At 34.5% G+C, this 23,145-nt stretch overlaps 1 long non-coding RNA gene and 1 other non-coding gene across 2 annotated transcripts; both read left to right on the forward strand.

The window, feature by feature from the left end:
* Positions 1-9,690: 9,690 nt before the first annotated feature.
* Positions 9,691-9,763, forward strand: Trnar-ccu. Its single transcript has one exon. It is a non-coding gene; the product is annotated as a tRNA-Arg (tRNA).
* A 2,050-nt stretch (positions 9,764-11,813) lies between these two features.
* Positions 11,814-13,232, forward strand: LOC115453999. The gene is made up of 3 exons (XR_003939617.2): positions 11,814-11,986; positions 12,297-12,347; positions 13,075-13,232. It is a non-coding gene; the product is annotated as an uncharacterized LOC115453999 (long non-coding RNA).
* Positions 13,233-23,145: the final 9,913 nt, after the last annotated feature.

The raw sequence follows: 23,145 nt of genomic DNA on the forward strand, positions 1-23,145 counted from the left end.
AGCACGGCAGTATATAATACAGGGCTGGTAATATATAATGGGACATAATGACCAATGTCTGAGTGACGTGTCCAATTCAACGCCACGCAGTGCTTGTAATTCAAAGTTCCGCGACCTTATTCCTCACGCCAAATATAATATTGACAGTACGTAACGCATCGCGTCGCGTTAAAGACAATAGAAATTCGCATATAACATACCATTTCACGCAAATTTCACGAAGATGTTAACACGACCGCGTTTACAGTAATAGAAAATAAGGCCCCAGGTGTTATTGTTACTACTGTTATTGACATAGTCGTGAAATAACGACCAAGCTCCTTAAATAAAGATTAAAACAAATGGACAGTCGTGTTGCTTACTTACCATCAAGCAAGCGGCTTGCTCGTCTCGTCATTAATGTGTATAAAAACAAGCGACATTCTTGTATTCTTGCTGTAACAACAAGCCATTATTAATGTGTCCACGATAATTTGACTATTACAAATGGCTAACATAATGTTAGGTTCTCGAAATCCCCGCGGTTTGTTTATGGATAAAAAATTAAATATTCATACAAAACATGTTGTTTTTCGTAGATCATTCGCCTCAGCGTTAGTAATCAAGTCATTGAACTTGGCTAGCTATTAAGAAACATTTTCCTGTGCAGGTAACGTCATAGTCGCTTGTTTCATTTAAATAACTAGCATATTATTTTATACAAATTTAATACCACTTTCTACTTTCTTTTTTTATATGTGCACGACAAAGTGACCCCACTGAACTTGATTGTAAGTGGATTGGGGTTCAATAGAATGTCAACTGACTAAAGATGATTACCCCTCGGCAGTCAACACAATTATGCCGGCCTGTTGAAACCGGATATACACAGGCTAATCCCGGAACGCGACAAACTTAGGTGGGCCACTGATAGGTTTTATTATCACTGAGACGGGTTTTAACACCTTGTGTACGGTGGTCGCTATGCAGGCGGATATAAAATATATCCTACCACCAGCAAAAATTCTGAGGTGACATGATGACCCCGCGGCAGTCGACATTTTAGATTTGTACAACGTATACACTATCCACTAATATTATAAATGTGTTTGGAAGGAATATTGTAGTTGTTATAAAGCTGAATATACTTAATTAAACTTGTGTAACGTTATACAGCAAGAGATGCAACTTACTTGCCAACATTAAATTACGATGTGCCTGGAGTCACAGCGGCTGCGCGACAACTTGTTAGATTTATTCAAAGAGTTTATATATTATAACTGATACAAGGTTTCAAAACATAATTTTAGTACTAAATGCCATAAAATCGAAACCAAGGGATGTTATTCAGGCCCCATGTGTAGACAATTTCCACTATGTTAACTACCTCAACTTTCTTTTCCAGTTGAATGACGTGACGATCATGCCGGTCGTCTCGCGTCAAACAATACGATCACCTATAAACAGTTGCAAAATTACAGAAAACATTGAATTACAAAGTACTGCATGCCACTCCAATGCGTTCGTCACCCTGAGCCACAAGATGTTAAAGACATAAGATCATAATGCCTAATACTTAGACTTCAAAGTCCTTCAAACCGGCTTTCGGCTAATTTTGCATATGCGCTACATTTTCCAGAAACCTACACAGTATACAGTGGATCTTTTGTACCGCCTAAGGTATCTTAGTTGAGCAACAATTAGTAAATCAACAATTTTATCTTCAGTCACATTAAATGTTATCAACATTTTTAAACATTTACCTAAATTATTCTTTATGTTTATTACCTTAATGGTACTGACGTCAATAAAAACTAAACCTACTACAAATAAGTCTAATGCCTAACATTGGAATTTAAACGCTAAGAATAATAAAAACTGGAGAATCCCACTAATCTAAAGATAGGAAAGGAGAATGAACTTGAGCATTCAGATTAAAGCCTAGCGCCATAGATGTAAAATGTAATGACGAAAGCCTAGCGTTGACTTGAGCAGAATTGAAGCACGCCAAATCGCATTCATTTTCCATGCGCGGCGATTCGACTCTTCGCGTCCTAACGCGTTCAACTCAGCTTCATAGTAAAATTAATAACACTGGCTATATGTATAGATGTCAAAAATGTTTCGAAAATTATACAAAAATTAAGATGTCATGCGTAGAATGGAAAAAATTTTAGGGCCACGTCAAAACAAACAAAACGTCAATGACATCACGGGGTTGGAAGAGTTCATAAAAGTTAACACAACAGGGTATTTGACTGTTTGATTTTGTGTATTTTTCATATTTAACAGCAATTAGTACAAAAAAGTATTCCTTCTGTGAAAACAGCATTAATATTCGATAAGAAATAAAGCAGTAATTCTAATTTAAAATATTGCTACATACAGGAGTGGGCGTGGAGTGGGAGTATCGCTCCATCTCTTTCTGTCACACGCATCGTAATACCCGCTGATGTCACATGCAAGTATTTTGTCCCTTTCTGTTTTTTGACACTTACCCCTACTATCTCATTTCAATGACTTATAATTAGTAGATTTTTCACCAGATTTCAATGATTTCTTCTGCTTTAGTATTTATACGACGTATATATTTTATGAAAATTATAAATAAAAGTAAATTAAATGCCCTGTTGTAATTAGTCATCTATTTTAATTGTAAGGTATCTGTTACGTTTAGCATATACTTAAGTCTATGCTGGTGATATCTATTGGTGTATTAAATAAAAAATTCTATACAATTGTCCATTGAAGTGTGGAAATTAGTCATAAAATAAAAATTAGTAATGGTGTTTCCGACATATTTTTTTAAAGTTCAATGAACAGTACAATGACTCTTGAAACGTTTAAAAACGTGTGAAGAATAACTATATTATAATAAAATTTGAATACAATATTTTTTTTCAAGAGCTAAGTAATACGTATATTTATGTAACTAACATACTTTCAAAAAGCGACGATAGCCTAGTTGGGTGTGGAACGGACTGCCGAGGCGAATGTCCGCAGGTTCAAATCCCAAGGGCACACACCTCTGACTTTTCTAAAAAATCATGTGTGTATTCTTTGTGAGTTTATCGTTCGCTTTAACAGTGAAGGAAAACATCGTGAGGAAACCTGCACATCTGAGAAGTTCTCTATAGGAATTTCGAAGGTATGTGAAGTCTACCAATCCGCACTAGGCCAGCGTGGTGGACTAAGGCCTAATCCCTCTCAGTAGTAGAGGAGGCCCGTGCTCAGCAGTGGGCAAGTATATAATACAGGGCTGATTATTATTATTATTCTACTTTCAAAATAGTAATTAAACTAAAACACAGACATCACGCCTCAATGCACGAAAAGATAAACAGAGGTGCAACTAGGACACACCCCTTCCGCCAAGTGTGTTCCGTCCCAAGATATAATAGGGAACAAGCCTATGGCCATATCGGGCACAAATTACAAACTCCGGATTAATAATGAACAGAAAAGCCCAATATCACTTTTCCCGACCCACCATTAGAACCCAGGACCTCAAAGCGGTTTCGTACCGCGGGTCTGGATGAAAATCAGCGTCAAACGCTTGCTGTTTGGCTTATACTGATCCAGATCCTATTGGCACTGTTGTGGTGGGACATATACCATACACATATAAAATCCATCTAAACTGTATTTTCTTTTTGATTTACTTTTTCCTTTTTTATATAAATTTTAATATTAAGTTTTCTTACTTATTTATGTTTACCGCCCAATTTGTGGCCAATAAATTTTTTTTCAATTTTTTTTTCTTATTTTTTTTCTTTCTTACCGCGCACGCAATACAACTACGCCACTAAAGCAGTCATTCAACCACTATAATATCAAAAGCAGGCATAATAAATAATGTTGGAAGAACACTTAGGCATATGTATGATACTAAAATGCATAAAATTCTATACAGGCGCTATCTGCTCGAGACGTTTGTTCAGACTTAAGAGCTAATACATTGCAGTAAAAAATCTGGATAAGTGTTGAATAATGTATTTTTTGAGGACAAATCAGTTCAAAATGTTTTTTAAATTTCTAAGACAAGACCTTTGTATGATTATGATCGGACTGCATGACATAATCTAAGACGTGAGTGTTTTGAGAATTTCGAGGTAAATGTGCGAGGAGGGAATCCCCGATGTATATCCTCTAAACATATATTAAAAATATATTTTCTGGTAAGTATTACGTTATTTTGCATACAGATTTTATATTATCAAACAGTAAATTTTGTTAGTTTGAAAAGTTCCATAAACAAGAATAAAAAAATAACTATTTTAGTTTTTGATCGATTATTGATTCATACTTAAATATATTATTCAAACCTCTATTGGCTCTTTGAGTTGTTCTACATTTAATTCTTTGTAAAGTGCATCTGTAGTCTTATTCTATTTACTTAGTAGATTCTTGCGAAGTGATGGAATTTTAAACGAAATGTGTCTTCAATAGTTTCTGTTCCGCCGACACTTTTCACTTATTTAATAGCTATTGTCCGCTGGTTCTCTAGCTTAAAATACCTTTTAGTTATCCAGTTGCTAAAGACTCACCCCCTTTTTCATAGACGTTATTTATCTAAGGACGGAGCAATGCTCTGATAACAAGTCTGTTTCTCAGCTTTCTTTATCTGACAGCTTGCTGTTTGTTTAGCTTTGTTTATCTGACAGCCAACTAGATTTAAGTTGTATCTCAATATTAGCAAATCATAACGGCCCTATATCTACGCACTGCGAAGGCTGCCGTCAACACGGAGAAACAGACTTGTTATCACAGCAATACTCCGTCCTTAGATAAAAAACGTCTATGAAAAAGGGGGTCATTGTTTACTTTTCCGGTAGATATTAGTACAAATCTTATATGTCAATCTTTAATTAATATGTAATATGTGTGCTAATGTTTATTCAAATCCATTCAGCCGTTTCCAAGAATATATTTCCCAAACCTTCGAATTAATTTTGATATTTGGACAACCTACTAATATTTCTGAAACTAGTCCTATAATGTGACAAAATGACACCCCCACATTATGATATAAGTAAAATATGTGACGTGCAGTTTCATGTGTTGATTGTAATATACGTGTGCATACTGCATACGTGTGCAGTGTAATCTCATGTTATGATTGTAATATACATTAATATACATGTGCATACATGTGCAATGTAGTCTCATGTAATGATTGTAATATACATTCTTGATTAACGGGCTATTCTCGCTGTCATGAGCAACTTCCTCGTCTCGACATTCGTACTGCCAACATTTTAATTCTAGTCTTTCTATACCAATATATTTATTTCTGTTAATTCTCAGTATTAATGTTTTTAAGAAAAGTTACGCGCATTTGGAATAGAAATCGCTTAGCTTATTTTCCTATGCTTTGAAAATACTTCGCCGTACAATTTCCATGAATCGATTCGCGGTCGGAATGAAAAATGGATTTCCTTATTATGGTTATTAGGGGCGCAATATCGAAGAGGGTTCCCTTGGCTATTATAATCCATTTCCTTATGGAAGATCGTAGTTTTTTAATACGTTAAGTGGATACCTATATATCCGTCTCTAATCTATGGATTTTGTTATAGTTCTGTTGATAGATATAAGTATTAGTATAATAATATAATGGCATTATTTTTTTTCTGATGCATATTTTTTTATTGAACAAAATCTCTAATGAGTGTTATTCCTGTTTACCTCAGTTCATAGTAAAGTTTTCATAAACTTTATACCGCCTGAATCATCGAATAGCAAAAATTATTTATTAAACGCTCAGCTAATACGGCCTCCATTGTCAAATCCAAAATTAATATCATTCTGATGACGCTAATTGTACTTTGACCGTTTGGATTCAAAGAGCAATGAGTGGCTCGACAACCTTAATTTGTTTGATAGGCGTTAACGTCCGTGCTAATTTGAGTGGGTAAATACATTACTAATTAATCGAATCAACTGAGCTTTGACGATATACTAACATACAGGTTTAGGGATGAGACTTGACGGGGTCATTTCGTTTAACTGTTACTGTATTTAGAGTTCCACACCTTTAAGGTAATTCACAGACTGCCCCGCTCCATGCTGCGGGGTGGGTGGCGATAGAGCCACACGCGTGGTTGTGGAAGTCCAGGTCTGGATCATACACATTTCTTCGCACAAATGCGCGGGGCTGCAGTATACTATGTAGTCGCGCAGGGGCCTCATGTAGGGTTGCCAACCATTCTTTATAATAAGTTATCCTACTTTATTTTCGATAAATATATTTTATACATTTGTATAAAAATAAAGTATGCGAAAATACTTGATTTCTAATCTTTACTGTGATGTGTAAAACAAATCATTTAGAGTGAATTTGTGTTATATTTATACCTCATAATTGGATAAGTACTGAACTATTTATCGATACTATTAGGTATAATAGATCGTAGTACATATTATTTTGACAACAATTAAATAAGATACAATCTATTTATTTATTTAAATTTAATTTTGGATTGTAAAATTAGCTTTGAGAGTTTTAAAGCGTAACAAAAAATTGTTAGCGTGTGCTAAAAGCACACAAAAATATGTGTTTAGGACAATAAAAACATAAATTTGAAAAATACTTTTTTTTCTTTCAAATGCTTTTTTTTTCCTATTTAAACAATTTCACACTCTTTTTTTAATAAAAAAAAGTTGGCAACCCTAGCCTCGTGTTACAGCAGCTCGGGGTGGTGATAGCAATACCAAGTGTGCCATAGCTAGTTTGTACTGAACCCTCCATTAGTAGGTTGTCCAAATATCAATGCCTCGAGGCATTATGGCAGTCAGAGCTCTATCTTGAGGATTATATAAAAATTATACTTAAATTAAATTTTGAAGATGATTCTCGTATTCGAGTAGTCGTGCAAGTGTGAGTATTTATCTATATTTGTAAATAATAGTCCCTACTTTTTAAGTGATTGTAGGGACAATCACTTAAAAATATAAATACTTAGCATTTAAGGCACTCACTACAATCTTCAAAACAAAGTCATAAAGGGGATTTACTAAAATGAAATTATTACTTATTGTTGGCTAATGTACTTAACGTGTCTTTGACTGCAATTATTAATCATTTATTGAATATAAATACGTAATATAATGGGTAAACTTCTTATAATAAATATAATAACAGCCCTGTATTCTATACTTGCCCACTGCTGCGCACGGGCCTCCTCTACTACTGAGAGGGATTAGGCCTTAGTCCACCACGCTGGCCTAGTGCGGATTGGTAGACTTCACACACCTTCGAAATTCCTATAGAGAACTTCTCAGATGTGCAGGTTTCCTCACGATGTTTTTCCTTCACCGTTAAAGCGAACAATAGATTCACAAAGAATACACACATGATTTTTTTAGAAAAGTCAGAGGTGTGTGCCCTCGGGATTTGAACCTGCGGACATTCGTCTCGGCAGTCCGTTCCACACCCAACTAGGCTATCGCCGCTTCTTACCTTTTATTTTTTTAGCCCGTTTAATGAATCCAACTTCTACCAAAGTCTTGACAAAGGCCCCATAGTTGAAGTCACGATACTTGTCCTCGATTCTCATACCGGCTCAGTTCTTCATAGTTGGGGAGCCTATGCATTCTACATGCCACATGGTCTCACTGTGGACCACCACGACAACGTATGGGTGACAGACGTGGCAAAACACCAGGTCTTCAGGGTAAATTCATTGTCTTATATTAACATGTATCTTGAATGATAGGATCCACAGAATGCAATGCAGTGGATAAATTAAATATGGTTTTTGTTATTTAATTTATTTATTTTTGTACGCCAATATAACATACTAAATAGATAAAAGGTTATATTAATGAATTTATAATCAACATATTATAGCATATTTACTTTAAAGAAAAACTATTTGCAATTCTCGTGTCTTAGTCTACATAGTTCCATATTATTTTACTAGATGGCGTCACAAACACAAAATTGTGATAAGGTATGTAGATAACGTAAAAACAACAACTACCATCGAATAATAAACATCCGAAACTAATATAGGTTTCGCTAAAATTAGCAATGAATATTTTAGAAACTAAATAGCATTTAGGTAGCAATAATTCTGTAAGTGTAAATATAACAATATTCAATAATACAAGGTGTTATCTTTTTGTAATCCATACCTATTGCAGGTCATAACTTTTCCGGAATAACGACTATTTTTTTTCTTCTTCTTCTTCAGCCTTCATCTACCCAATGCTGAGTAAAGGCCTCTTCCATATTTCGCCAACTAGCGCGGTCTTGGGCTTTCCGCGCATCCAGTCTTTCCCGGCCGTCTATTTTTTTTACTTTAACCATAAACGATATTACGTACCTAAGAAAATTATTAAGCGATACAAACGAAAAAGAAAAAATTGCCAACATTACAATATCAAAACACAAATTTCATTACTCTAATAAGTAAAAAAAATAATGCCAAGGGCACGGTTGCGGAATGTAAAATCCACAGAAATCATATTGTTTTCTTATTCATAAATTCACACACCACATTTAAAGTTTCAGTGTAAAACTGGCAGTGAATTTATGTTCCAAAAAATACCTATAAGTTGATAATATCCACCAAAATTCAATAAATATCACAAAAAGATTCCCTAAATCCGTTAACAAAAACTACTTAAGGCCTAATCCTGTATTGAGCCCCAAGCCAAATACTTGAGGCACCTATAGATACGTTCTAAGAAACCGATACTGAGGCCTTGTAAGGGTACTCAAAGCGTCCTAACAGAATGAACCAAATTAGGACCGAAAGTCTTCAGTGAAGGTTGGTTAAGGTTGCGAATCCAATGTATGCTATACGATTTACTTTTTTTAATATCATAGCCCACCCTATTATTCATAAAAGGAAGACTGGATTGCAGCAAGAGCGTGAAGTTGCGCAGAGCCTGTAATGTATTTAAAGAAGAAATAACTTTATTAGCATGTAAACAATAACTTGTTTAAATTGGCAGTAGGCCAAAAATTATTTAGACGGGGTTACTTTTTCAAATAACCAGTCGGTGCACGCCGCCGCCAAGATTGCGGAAAGTCCCAGAAGCCGCAGTTATCAACGTATCATCGGTGTAGCATGTCACGCCGACATTCCAGCTGTTAGCGCCATTAAGGACCCGGTCATACTCGATGTTCCACAGGAGTGAGCCCAAAACCGAGCCCTGTGGGACACCACACGATATCATCCTTCAAATGGATGTACCCTACTAACACAGATGAAGAGAGATCGTGCGGTGAGCTACGTCATCGTTTGGACAGAAATCATTGTGACTACGCCCGCCCATTTCTTCTCTGATAACAACTGCTTTCCGAACTGGTGGTGGAATTAATATTGATGGAATTTAAATAATGTATTACATTGTACGGGTTCAAATAAATTAGTTCATTTGTTTCAAGAGCCAACAAAGAAGAATATAGGTACTAATACCATACTTCGCAACACTACTGATTTATTAATGTGGCGTTATATAACTCTTTTTCTTCGCTTATTATAGTTTTATTGAACACCATTCACACGCCTATTACAATTAACTTACGTAACTAGGGATATCAGATATTACGACTTCGAAGATTTATTACAACATCTAATAAGATATTATTAAAGCAAGGTTTTAAAATGTTTTCTCATAGCAAATATCGCAAATCTAGAAATGGAACACAAGCCGCGGAAACACAAAGCGACGAAGTGGAAAGTAGGAGTCGTCATAGCCCCTGTGGCCTAATGGATAAGGCATCGGCCTCCTAAGCCGGGGATTGTGGGTTCGAGTCCCACCAGGGGTATTGGTATTATTTTTAGTCCAAAATATCATAGTAGATATACTTTTTGATACAAATATAATTTTGTACTTTTGGCAACATATACATGCCAATAAAATTTTGTCTATAATATGGAAACCGTACTGAAGTTGTTAATTGGCAAGTAAGGTAAGTATTCGTATAAGAAAGTCTTAACCCTAACACTCCTTACACTTAACTAACTTAATTATTTAAAGTATACGTCACGTGACCCTAAACAATATCGTGGTGTTATGATGTCGGACAATCCTTGTTTTTATAATTCGCCTAAATCACTCAAGTTTTCGTTCTCATCCGTGAAGTTCCTTTACAATTATGTTGAATAAATTGCAATAAACAAGTTTAAACAAGCTTATTTAAAACAATTTAATAAGATCCAATGAAGAAGCGCATCGTAGCTAGTCCCTGAAGCATTGCGCCAATCTCTTCTAACTGAATTCATTAAAGCGTTTTGCTCTAGCAATTTCAGCTTCATAGAAAAATTATTGTAGAAATGACGTTAATATAGGAAGTGTTTAATGATATAATAATAATATCAGCCCTGTATTATATACTTGCCTACAACTGTGCACGGGCCTCCTCTACTACTGAGAGGGTTTAGGCCTTAGTCCACCACGCTGGCCTAGTGCGGATCGGTAGACTTTACACACCTTCGAATTTCCTATAGAGAACTTCTCCGATGTGCAGGTTTCCTCACGATGTTTTCCTTCACCGTTAAAGCGAACGATAAATTCACAAAGAATACACACATGATTTTAGAAAAGTCAGAGGTGTGTGCTCATGGGATTTGAACCTGCGGACATTCGTCTTGGCAGTCCGTTCCACACCCAACTAGGCTATCGCCGCCGCAGGAAGTGTTTACACGTGAGTTTTTATACAACTAAATAAAAACGGCAATCTCGAGTTTGGCAAATAATATTATTTTCTCGTTAGCCCGGAGTTTGGAATTTTGTGCCCGATATGGCGGTAGGCTCACCGCTTATCACACGACGAAAAGTTGGTGATTGGTTGCATCCACCACTTCGGGAAATTAGGCGTTATGTGTTTGTGAATGAACAAAAAGTGAGGATAAGCGACACAACTGCCAGTAAGGTGGTATAAAATCGACCAATTACTTTTTTGGAGTCTATTGTTTAAACAATATTTGTTATAAATGCATTAAATATAAGTCTTATCTCCTGATAACTAGGTTCCAATTCATAAAATTGTGGATGAGTCTATACTTTTATATGAAGAAAATTAACAGCTTTCAGAACCTTACCTTTTCAGCCTAAGCATGTTCCTCTGTACTCTTTTAAGGGTTAACACGTTTCAACGCCATCGTACTGGAACCTTGGCTAAAAACCTTTGGACCATGTAAACGCTACAAACTACAGATACTTTACATTGAACTTTAATTAAGCATATTTTATAAGTAGTTTTAATTTTTTTATTCATTTATATAATTTAGGTAACAAAGGACCCAAACAAAATTTACATACATTTTGCTTATTTTTTAAGAGAATTATAAAAATATGCTTCAGAATGTTTCAAATTTTAATCATATATTACAAACATACAAAAAATAATTGTAATTGTTTTTAGCCATCGTAACAAATAAGCAATAATATTTCTTTTATAACACTCGTCGATATTCTTCATAAAAAATAATTCTATTAATATTATAAATGCGAAAGTTTGTGAGTATGATGATGATGTATGGACGTATGTATGTATGTATGTATGTTTGTTCGTCTTTCACGAAAAATCTGCTGAGCTAATTTGGATAAAACTTTACACTAATATTGGTTATACATTAGAATAACACATAGGCTACAATTTATAATGATTCCGTGTAATTTCGTCACAATATAGCGATACATATCAAGTAAGTCAAAAAACAAATATCCCGGAAAACTCCTTCACGCAGGCGAAGCCGCGAGCAAAAGCTAGTATATCATAAAACAATAGTTTTAGCTTCACTGAACTTGAAAATAACATTCTTTTATTAACTACGAATAATCCTATAATATGGCTTCCAATATCATTATTGAAACCAGATAGGCGTAAAATTTATTTCCTTTTGAATAAATAAATCATTCCGTTTCGTTACTCACATTATGTTGTGTTTTTCTTATGCATTATTTCTAAATTACAATCTTCATACAGTATCAGTTTATAGGAGTATCAAATAACTTAAATAAATATGTGGTACTGAATAATAAATAGGTATTTAATATTCATAATATTAAATTACCCTTTCACAGTTACAGTTCTAACCAAAACCCAGAAAAAATAAACCAAGACCCAGAAATTGGTAACTGTGTGCTAAGCGAAAGCCTAAAAGTTTCAATTATTTACACTAAAAATATATAAAATAATGTCAAGTCAATCACCCTGTATACGCCGACATCCGCTCGTACGTAATATGCAATATCCTACAATCAATGCAGTTATATTATGGATTCTTTACTTCCAGACTTGAGTTTATGTATCGTAAAGTTGATAATAGCTTACAGCATTCGTATTTTGTTGACAGATGTTGTATCCAGAATTAATAATTGATATTCAAATGTTTCGCTCCAAACTGGTAAATATATTTTCTCAAAATAAAATTTCCACTTTGAACTACTCCAAAATAAAATGTTGCCTATAATATGTTGATACAGGACTTTATCTATTTGTGTCAAATTGCATCTAAATCTAGTTCATAAATTTACTTTTCACAAACGTCTAAACATATTTACAAACTTCCGCTCTTAATATATTGGTAAGATTACGGTATCAAATAATCCGACCGATATGAAATAAATCTGTTATAATGTGGTTTAATGTGATCTTTCTGTAAAACGGTGTTACCAGCCTAGATGAAATCGATTCGTACAAAGAGCTGGTAACATCACGGATCTATTACGCAGGCCGGCATGATTGTCGCGACCGTCCGTGGCTGTTTATATCTTGGTGGTTGACATGTTTTTGAGCACTTCACTTACCATCAGATGCACAGAGGCGACTTCGCCGTGCCCACGAAAAAAAACCTAAACAAACAAACAACTTGTTTCTTTACGAATAGCGTTTTAAATCCAATCGAACAAGATACTGCGAATGACAGTATGATGACTGTGTTCAATAGAAACTAACATCTTTCAAAAAACAGGATTTGAAAAACACAATTTCCGAGTGAAACTCGTCCAATTGATTTGATTGGCGCTTCGAACGGAATTCAATTGACGAACGTTAACTTGGACGTTGAGGACGTCGAGTCGTGACTACTGGTATATGAACGAAGAGTGCTTAACAATTTTTTTTTATTTTAGTAGTGTGTTTTTCCCGCGGATTTGCCTACAATCTTCCATGGAAAACTCTTGATGCTTCGTTTCTGGAATAAAAGAAGATAATATATTCAGGAGATGGTCTTTTTGTGGGTCAAATGTTAAAATAAATATCGAAACACAAAATATAAATATAAATAAATGTACAGAAATCTCAATGCATAACAATTAATAGTAAGTACCTTATAATATAATTTATAACAGCGCTTGAAAGGTATCTAAGCGATAATCAGTAAAATTTTGAGAACAACGATTTAAAGTTTTGATTTTAATAAAAAAAAATCATAATAAAAAAAACTATTTACTTTATAAAAACATAGTCTGATGATATAATATGATACAAAACCTAGATCAAACAACATCGAAAAATCTGGCGATTCCAAATATGCATATAATTATTTTTGGTATAATTGTTGACCGTTTGGGTAATTTTCGGACGGCAAGCTATACAGTACATTTCATACTCTGATATGAAAAAAAAATATTGCTAATAATGACATGTCTAATATTGCCGTTTTTCACATGAAACTTGTTAGAAGAGTATCGACTGGCTATGCAAAAATATTTCCATAAATCTAGCCTCGCTGGGTACGAAGTATTCTCTGTTCATGACGTTCCACGCTTCGTGAATGAGAAATGGGAAATTAAATTTCAAATGTATTGAGACTTCATTTCTGGAAGTCATTACCGCAGCATCGGTAAAGGTGTAATCTATTGTATAGCATATGACTAGAAAATATTCATTGTTAAATATGAATTACCTTGTGGCTCTGCTTGAAAGAAATACATATGTCAAAATAAATTCTCATTGTTCATTTTACTGGGATAAATTAAATCGGTATGTTAATAAGGTCAGGGGCCTATTATTCTATAGGAGCGAATCCGCCTTTTTGCAATTACGAGCATTCTGATCGAAAGACGGCTTTAATAGCCGTATATGTATTATAAATAACAATTTTTTGGACTTTCTTAAAAGTAAAAATACGCATATGCCCCCGTAGACTGAATAGAGCCCCCTAGCCTTACAGTGTTTATCTGTAAGCCAAATTACATGTAATTAATGTTATTCGTTTATGTGAGAATTGCTAAATACATCAAATCTTCACAAAGCTTAACTCCTATATAACATTCAATACGATTTTACCAGAATTAAAAACGTTTACCATCACAATTAACAGGTTTTTACAAAGCTACGAAAGGCAAAAAACATGAATGCAAAAACATTTACTACTCAATGCATTCATTCATACAGAGGTTCAAGCATTTTCGTCCTAAATGAGTCGCATAAAACAATGTCTCGTTTCGTTCCAATAGATAAATGGTAAAAGTAAATTTCAAAGAAACTCAAGTAAATTGCTTTCATATGCAAGTTGAACACTTTTCACGTAAGTAGAGCATACACTGTGTAAGCTTTGTAAGCAATGATACTAGGAAAGTATTTCATTTTAACTCCTAAGGGGAACTTCAGACGGATGAGAAATTGTACGTTGTATAACACTACGTGACGGTAAACCAGTTCCGTTTTGCTAGGCAAAGGCTAGCTAGGCTTAGTAAGGATTATGTAAAAATATTTTTTAATTGTATCGCTTATAATTTCGCGGTCCGAAACAAACAAGTGTCCAAAAATCACGATACTAAAATTAATACGCAACATACAATTTACGAACAATTACCATAACTACTTAATAACACTAAGGTAACAATGAATCAGAATATCCAGGAGTTTAAAATGCTCTATATCCTATAAACGGTGAAAATATCGTGAGGAAACCTGTTTACCTGAGAAGTTCTCCATAAAATTTCGAAGTGATGTAGACTCTGCAAACCAGCACTAGGCCAGCGTGGTGGACCATGTCCTAAATACTCTTAGTGGTAAAGACCTACGGGGCTGAGTACGCCCAACTGTGGTATATAATAGAGGATTAAATTAATTATTATATCCCATTACACTTTCCGAAACTGCAAATAATTGTCAACCTTATACTCTTAGTTCATTCAAAAGATCTTAATGAATCCGATGTCAATCCTGGTCTTTCATTAGACCTAACAGAGCAACGATTTAGCTTCAGTAATTACTAAGCTCGGTGCGTAATGACGGTAAATTGAAAACAACGATTGCATTCTATCTGTAATCTCCTGATCAGACTTTTCTTGTGTATTTTATATGTTTTAAAATGGTTGCGAATTCCAGTACGTAGTACTGTGTATTTTAAAAATATACAGTCTTATTTATAAAAAAATTGCAAAACTGTGCTTAGTTAAAACACAAAGTTACTCGATCAGCTGTAAGTCAAAACCCGCCATCTTGCTTCTTAATGAGGTTTAAACTCGAAAACCAGGGATGTTTTTGACCACTATTTAAGCAATTCTTAACCACCTCTAAACGCTAAAACAAGTTTATAAGTAAGACTGATATTGTTTATCAGTAATAATTAATGAGTCCGGAGACTATATTTATGTTCGGTAAATAACAATTTACCGAATTCATTTTCTTCAAACAAAATATGTTTTGAAAAATATAACAGAGTTTTGAAGCAAACAAATCTTATTTGAATAAAATTTGTAACTTAAGATAATGGGATCACATAAAAAATATAACCTATGAAACATTTAAATGCATTTCTTATTTCTATAATCCATGTATCTAAGGTACATGCATGCGAATGACATTGCTATTGCAATTTTATTTCGAACAACTTATATGTTTCACTGAAAATGTCGTTTCTAAAAATAGTTAGAATACCACATTTATCTAAGCTTTCTCTGAAATCCTCTTCGGTAATCTTGTTATGTATAGATAAAAAACATAAATGCAAATCCTATAAGTGTGCACAAATCTTACCCGAAAGAGGTCAACATTTTTCCACTCTATTTTGTCAACGATATAGGAAGCAGTATCCGCACTAAACCTTCTACTATAGAGTATGGCCGAATATATTTAAAAGAGTAGATTGCACGAAATATAAAGTTTGATATTTAAAAGGGTAGATTTCACCTAAAATAAAGATGATTTTTTATTGAAAAGAGCAGATTCAATTTAAATATACGATTAAACTCTTTTTAAACAGATAAAAAAGGGTAATATAAGATTGTTTACATATTAACAAGAACTGCGTGGTCACGTTGAGAAAAATCCTCTCCATTTTAAAACGAGGAACCAATATGCCATGATGAGACTTTACAACAGTTCGTAATTTTCCAAACGAGACTCCATTGTGTGGAGAAAAGAAAAAGCTTTAACAATTTATCTACTCGAGGTCCATGATTAATGTTACTCATGACGAGGCAATGTTAGAATCTCGTTACGTTTTTAACAAAAACAAAGATTTTAAGATAAAATGGCGCATTTGCATCTTTTTTCCACTTGATAAAATCGCCCGGTTCGAGTTTGGATTAAGGCTTTGCAAACCTTTCATCAAAGGTTGGTTTGCAAACATCTTTATTGAGTACAAACGAAACATCGAACGTGGAAATTATGTCAACGAACCAATCCTTCTGTCAGAGTATTACAGATTATTATAACGAGGCTTCATTTATTTGCGTAATTTATTCATTTGTTTCATAAATTCTGTAAAATAAATTACATTATAACTAAATGGCTCTTCGTACTATTGCTAACAAACTTCATGATAACCATTGGGCTAATGAAGATTACTCAAAATTGTATAAGAATCGCTCCAGCGATTTTGGTGTCTACAGGGAACATATTATATATAAACATATATAATATATAAACGTATGTGTATATATAAACATATATAATATGTGTTTTCGCCATGTGTGTCCCGTCTCATGAATTGACCGGGCCGAGTCTATCGAAATATAGGGCATAAAATCCACACTCCGGGCTGATATCGAGTAGAAAAACTTTATATCATTTGAACGACCTGCAATACGAACCCTGAACCTCAGGAGGATAGTCATACCGCACATGCAATAGAGCATCGCGTCCAAGGCAATATCTTATATAGATGGATATTATATTACACTCTTTGTCTATCTTAGCTTACTATAAAAATCTATATTTTAACTTGGTGCATAAACCGCAACGTGGTCGTGACTCGTGACAACGCCGCTGTCACGTCGCGGCGCGTGCTATGAGAATTTCTAACTAAACTTAAACATATATCTCTTGATTTTGTGTATCAATTTTGATGAAATAAACCTTGTAATGTTATTTAGCATAAAGTTTCATATTTTTTTGGTTTTTGGACTTTGTTTACAGTTATGCGTGTACGGTATTATTCGGTACTTTCAATTCTATAGTAATATTTCTGTATTTGTATTTTTATATGGTGGGGATAACACGGTTAGGTCGCGCCGAATTTCGCGTTTGCAAGCGTAGGTGTATATCGTACCTCGCATCTTCCAATCATTTCACGTAGATGTTAATCGCCAATGATAATGACTAATACGCCAATGAACCCGGATAGTCTACGATTTTATTATATCCCCACATATTATAGAACTCAATCTCCCGCTGCATCTATCTCTCCGTCTAAACGCGATAAACACAAAACTTACGGAACAGATTTCGATGAAATTTGGTAAAGAAATAGTTTGAGATCCTGGTAAGGACAAAGGCTAATTTTTATCAGGGGAAAATATATTGCGGGTCTAGTATCCAGGAAATTTCTTTCACGCAAGCAAAGTTTCGCGGCTCGCAGCAAAAGCGAGTTATGTATGAAACGCGGACACCATTGAACCTATTTGATTGAAACTGAAGAACATAGATAAACCTTGTCCTAGATAAACCTACATGCAACTATGTACCTTACAAACGTACACTTAGAATCTTTATTCCGGGAAACATATTTATTTTATTACACTTTATATCGGCAGTTGGAAGGCTAATTGACTTAAGCGACATTTTTTTTTATTCGAAAAAATTTAACTATATTAAAAAAAAAATTGAAAAAAGTGCTAATTTTAAATATGTATGAAACTTAGTGTCGAAAAAAAAGTCACTTAAGTCAATTTGCCTTTCAACCGTCGATATATAAAGAGTATAAAGGCGGACTTAATGGCGAAGGCATTTCCACCAGTCAACATTAAAGTGGTGCAGAGACTAAAATCATACAAGACGGAACAGCAAGCATTATAATAATATCAGTCCTGTATTATATACTGTCCCATTGTTGGGCATGGGCCTCCTCGACTATTGAGAGGGATTAGGCGGATTAGATTAGATTATTAGGATTAGATTAGTCCACTAAGCTGGCCTAGTGCGGATTGGTAGACTTCACACATCCTCGAAATTCCTATAAAAAACTCAGGTATTGTAGGTTTCCTCACGATGTTTTCCTTCGCCGTTAGAGCATGCGATAATTCACAAAGAATACACACATAATCTTTTTTTAGAAAAGTCAGTGGTGTGTGCCTTTGGGATTTGAACCTGCGGGCATTCGTCTCGGCAGTTCCACACCCAACTAGGCTATGGCTGCTATTCAGCAAGCATATTATATATTATAGCTATTCCCAGTCGTAATATATATCATAGAAAATTCAGTATATACAAATTTACGTTTCTAACTTTCCTGGTATATAATTTTGGCGTAAAAAGTAATTTTCATCTTACCCTTGGGATACATCAAAGCATTAAAATCTATTAGTCGGGTTTTTTCGAGCCGTGTACCATTCATTAGCGCTTTGAAGGTTTCCTCAGATATTAATGGATGAGATATTGATAATTTTTTTTATAAGTTAATATCTTTGGAGTAGAAGCACTTGAAGCTGGAGATTATGATTTCGTTAATATTTATGTTACAATCGCTTTTAATTGATCGTATCTGTAACAATGAAGTACTCAAACAGTCCTGTCATTATGTATTCATTTAAATGTAATAGCACAAGCAAGATAAGAGTGGTGGATTCGCCAAAGTGATCCCACTGCACCTGATGGTAAGTGGAATGGGTCTAATAGAATGTCGACTGACGAAAGATGATTACCCCTCGGTAGTCAACACTATTGCCGGCCTCTTGGAACCGGATATGCACAGGCTGATCCCGAAACGCGACACAGTTTGTGGGCCTCTATGGCGGGTTTTAACACCTTGTGTGCGGTGGTCGCTATCCGGGCGGATATACAATATATCCTACCACCAGCAAATCCATGTTTTAGAGATAATATTATTATATTTGTGTAAAGACTTAATGAGCCGTCTTGACCGGGGAAACAGTGCACGATTTGGGTCACTATATCTTGAAGTCCTAGTTTGCTGCTGGATTTTGAATCGTGAGGGAAATTTTGGGAGGTACAGCCATGAACCCCTTACCTATTTCTTTTATTTTAGTCTGATTGTTCATACGAGAATATAGTTATAAGAAATGTTATTGCTTATAGGCCTAGGACATTGGGTTCTATAGTTTATGGAATACGACCCACAATATCTTTACAGTAAAATATCCATAATTATATATAGTATAAATGCGAGAATAACTCCGTCCGTTTATACGCTTTCACGCTGCGGCTATACCCGTGAACCGATTTCTATAAAGTTTAGTACGGAGATAGTTTTCATCTAGAAAATTTATAATAAGACATCTTTCCCGGAAAAACATCACACAAGCGGAGCCTTGAGTGAACACTAGTCCATTATATAAAGCTACAAAAATACCTTAAGATAAAAGTTCGTTATAGAACATCCACTCTATCTATGTATTTGATGTTGAATCCACCGTTGACCATATATCACGACTCGTTGACGGGCCTGCTGTCAACTCCAAGGACACTATTTATCAACAAGGAAATGTCCTGCATCCCCAAGGTAAACACATTAGTATTATAGAAATATTTTCTTTCATAAAATAATGTTTTAGAAGATCTCGTCACAAGGATGAGGGATCCTTAATTTGTAAAAAAACAGAGTACGACATTTATATCTACCACCATTGTTGATTTGGAAATTTGTTTTACAAAAAATGTCCTGCAGCGCAAACATGGGCTAGATTTTAATTCGGTATCTACAATAGTTCAAAAAAACGATGAGATGAAATTAAAATATATTTTCCGTCGAAAATAAATGTTACTAATAGTTAACCTAGCTGGCATAACTATAAAGACATTACACTAAAGACCATCGGATAAGGGTACAAAACTACACATACATCACGTCTTTGTCCCTGAATAATAATAATAATAATAATATCAGCCCTGTATTATATACTTGCCCACTGATGAGCACGGGCCTCCTCTACTACTGAGAGGGATTAGGCCTTAGTCTACCACGCTGGCCTAGTGCGGATTGGTAGACTTCACACACCTTCGAAATTCCTATAGAGAACTTCTTGGATGTGCAGGTTTCCTCACGATGTTTTCCTTCACCGTTAAAGCGAACGATAAATTCACAAAGAATACACACATGATTTTTTAGAAAAGTCAGAGGTGTGTGCCCTTGGGATTTGAACCTGCGGACATTCGTCTAGGCAGACCGTTCCACACCCAACTAGGCTATCGCTGCTTTATTTGAAAGGTCTCGCATATTTGTCTACCCCTTCAGGTTGTCCCTGAAGGGGTAGACAAACATGCAAGAACAATTCTTTTTGCCTGTGTGTTCAGTCCTATGATGTGATAGAGGGCGAGCCTATCACTATATCGGGCAGATATTGAGCAGAAAAAATCCATATCACTTTGCTCAACCCGGGACTCGAACTGGGGACCTCAAAGCGGTGTCGTACCGCGCACGAAATACAAATGCCCCACCGAGGAAGTTGAAATTAAAATTACTCACTTTCCAGTAAAATTCTAAACAAATATAAAAAAAGCATTCTGCTTAGATTGATTATACCTAACCTATAAACAACAATAATTCTTCCTAGAAATAGCGTCTTTGACTTTGAAAAGGTTATGCCATTTGTGGAGATATTTATGAACCATTAAATAAATAAAAGAGAAAGAAAAGCATTCATAATAATAAAGACAAGTTGTTATCTGCTACTTGAATTGGTATTATTTATTACTGTTATTACAAATACCATCTATAATAGCAATTCACTCGTTGTTAAATTTCGTGTGCATTATTTGACTTCGTTAATAATATTTTAAATGTTTTTTTATCCTTACTCATTCGCGGAACTTCGGCGAACATAACCTATCGAAATTGTTTTGACTGCTTATAAGTAGGTACTTGTAGGTAGGTGCCTAATGCACCAACAACTAAACAAACAGACTCCCGTCTTATTTTATGTGTAATAAATAAATCTGTTGTACAGCCGGCCACAAAAGCTGAACAAATTTGAAAATTTCATTATCACCTCATCAGCCGCAGGATGTCCATTGTTGAACATTGGCCTCCCCCAAAGATTTCTAGATCGCCCTATTAGAAGCGGCTATTCTTTGAAAATTTTATAATATAAAATATTCTCTTTTGTGACTGACTGTACATTTACGTTATAAACTTGAAAATTGATCAAGCAACGGCCAATTTGTATAACTCGTGTAACATAGGTAGTTGGCCCTCAAAATTGAGTATCCACAGGGGATACATATCATCCCATTTGACGCTGTGAGTGCCGTTACAATATCCAGGTTTATTATCCATTTTATATTATGTACTGTAATGGGTTTCAAAACAACAATCCAAATACGGTAGCTTCCTGTACCATTTTGCACAATAAGTATTTTATGTCTAACATAAAATAATACAAAAAAGCTAATACTGAGAAATGAAAATCAAAATTTGGTTGAAAAATACAGCAGTTATTAATATTTGAAATATTGTTGTGAACAATGGGAGGGTTGTCGTGCTATCTCTTTCTCACGCATCCAGCATTATAGCCGGTGACAATTGGTGACGTCATAATTTGTTTTAGCTTTATTTCAAAGCGACCTCTTCCACTAAATTACAAAGTAATCATAACTTATTTATTATTGCATAGATTTGAAAATTCTATTACCGTTAATTTTGGATGACATATAGTTTTGATGAATATATTCTAAAAAAAGTGTCAACTACCCTATTTTCTATAGTAGTAGCATTATATCTCAGACTTGTACTGAAACTGTTTTAACTATTCGGTTGAACTATTCACAGCTGGGCACGTAGTGTTAGGCCTTTTTACTGACCTAAAAGATTTCAATAGACTAAACACCTTCGAAATTCTTATGGAGATCTCTTTTATGTACTTCGGGTATAACTCTAAGTATAAAGTGGTGTTTTCCTTACCGTTATTTCAACTATTGAAATGAATATAAATATACACATAATCAAAAGATCCTAGTTCGCACCCGAGACCATTTCCTAGTTCGTTTTTCTATTCTTCTTTAATAAAGACTAGAAAGAAAGAAAGAAAGAAGAAAGAAAGATTTATTATTGGGACAATAACAGTATAACATGTACAATACAAGCAAAGACAAACAAAACATATACCTAGAGAAAAAATACAAAATTATACCTATTGTGCCAACAATGGGAACCCTCATTCAGCTCCATGCTGCAGTACCAGCATGACTAGGGCTACTAAGCTTACGTTATTTTACAATAAATCAACCTAATGCGCATACGATATAATATCTCAAATTAACAAAAAAAGTATGAGCAAAATAACATACCAATAAAATATGAAGTAATAAATTTACAACTTCAATTATATTGTGACAATTGTTTTCACTCCATTGCGCGAGAAAAGAGGTTATGGCGTTGACCTTTGTGTATTCATAAAATTCAAATTTGGCAATTATGCAAATAGTTAATATCTTCAAAATGGCACATATCTTGCAAATTCTATATGTATTTTATAACCAAAAACAGAAGAAGAAGCATAATATACTAGACAGTCGTTTTTTTCTAAAACTATATATTACGTAATATCTTAAACATTGGACTGTTTAATTTAGGAATCCATTATCCAATCAACATTGTTTATTGCCTCAATATTGTGTCGGATATCATTACGATCGTCCTAGAGTCTATTACTTCTTGGCATGTATGTAACGTTCATTAGCCTTTAACCCATATTAGATTTTATGTTTACCAGCATAAGGTTCACTTTTAAACTTTAATAACCTTCTATCACTTAGTACGTTATAGTTGGTTCTTTTATGTTCCTTGCCAATAC

The sequence above is a fragment of the Manduca sexta genome, chromosome 16 (genome assembly GCF_014839805.1).
Source record: "Manduca sexta isolate Smith_Timp_Sample1 chromosome 16, JHU_Msex_v1.0, whole genome shotgun sequence".
In the NCBI taxonomy this organism is placed as follows: Eukaryota; Metazoa; Arthropoda; class Insecta; order Lepidoptera; family Sphingidae; genus Manduca; species Manduca sexta.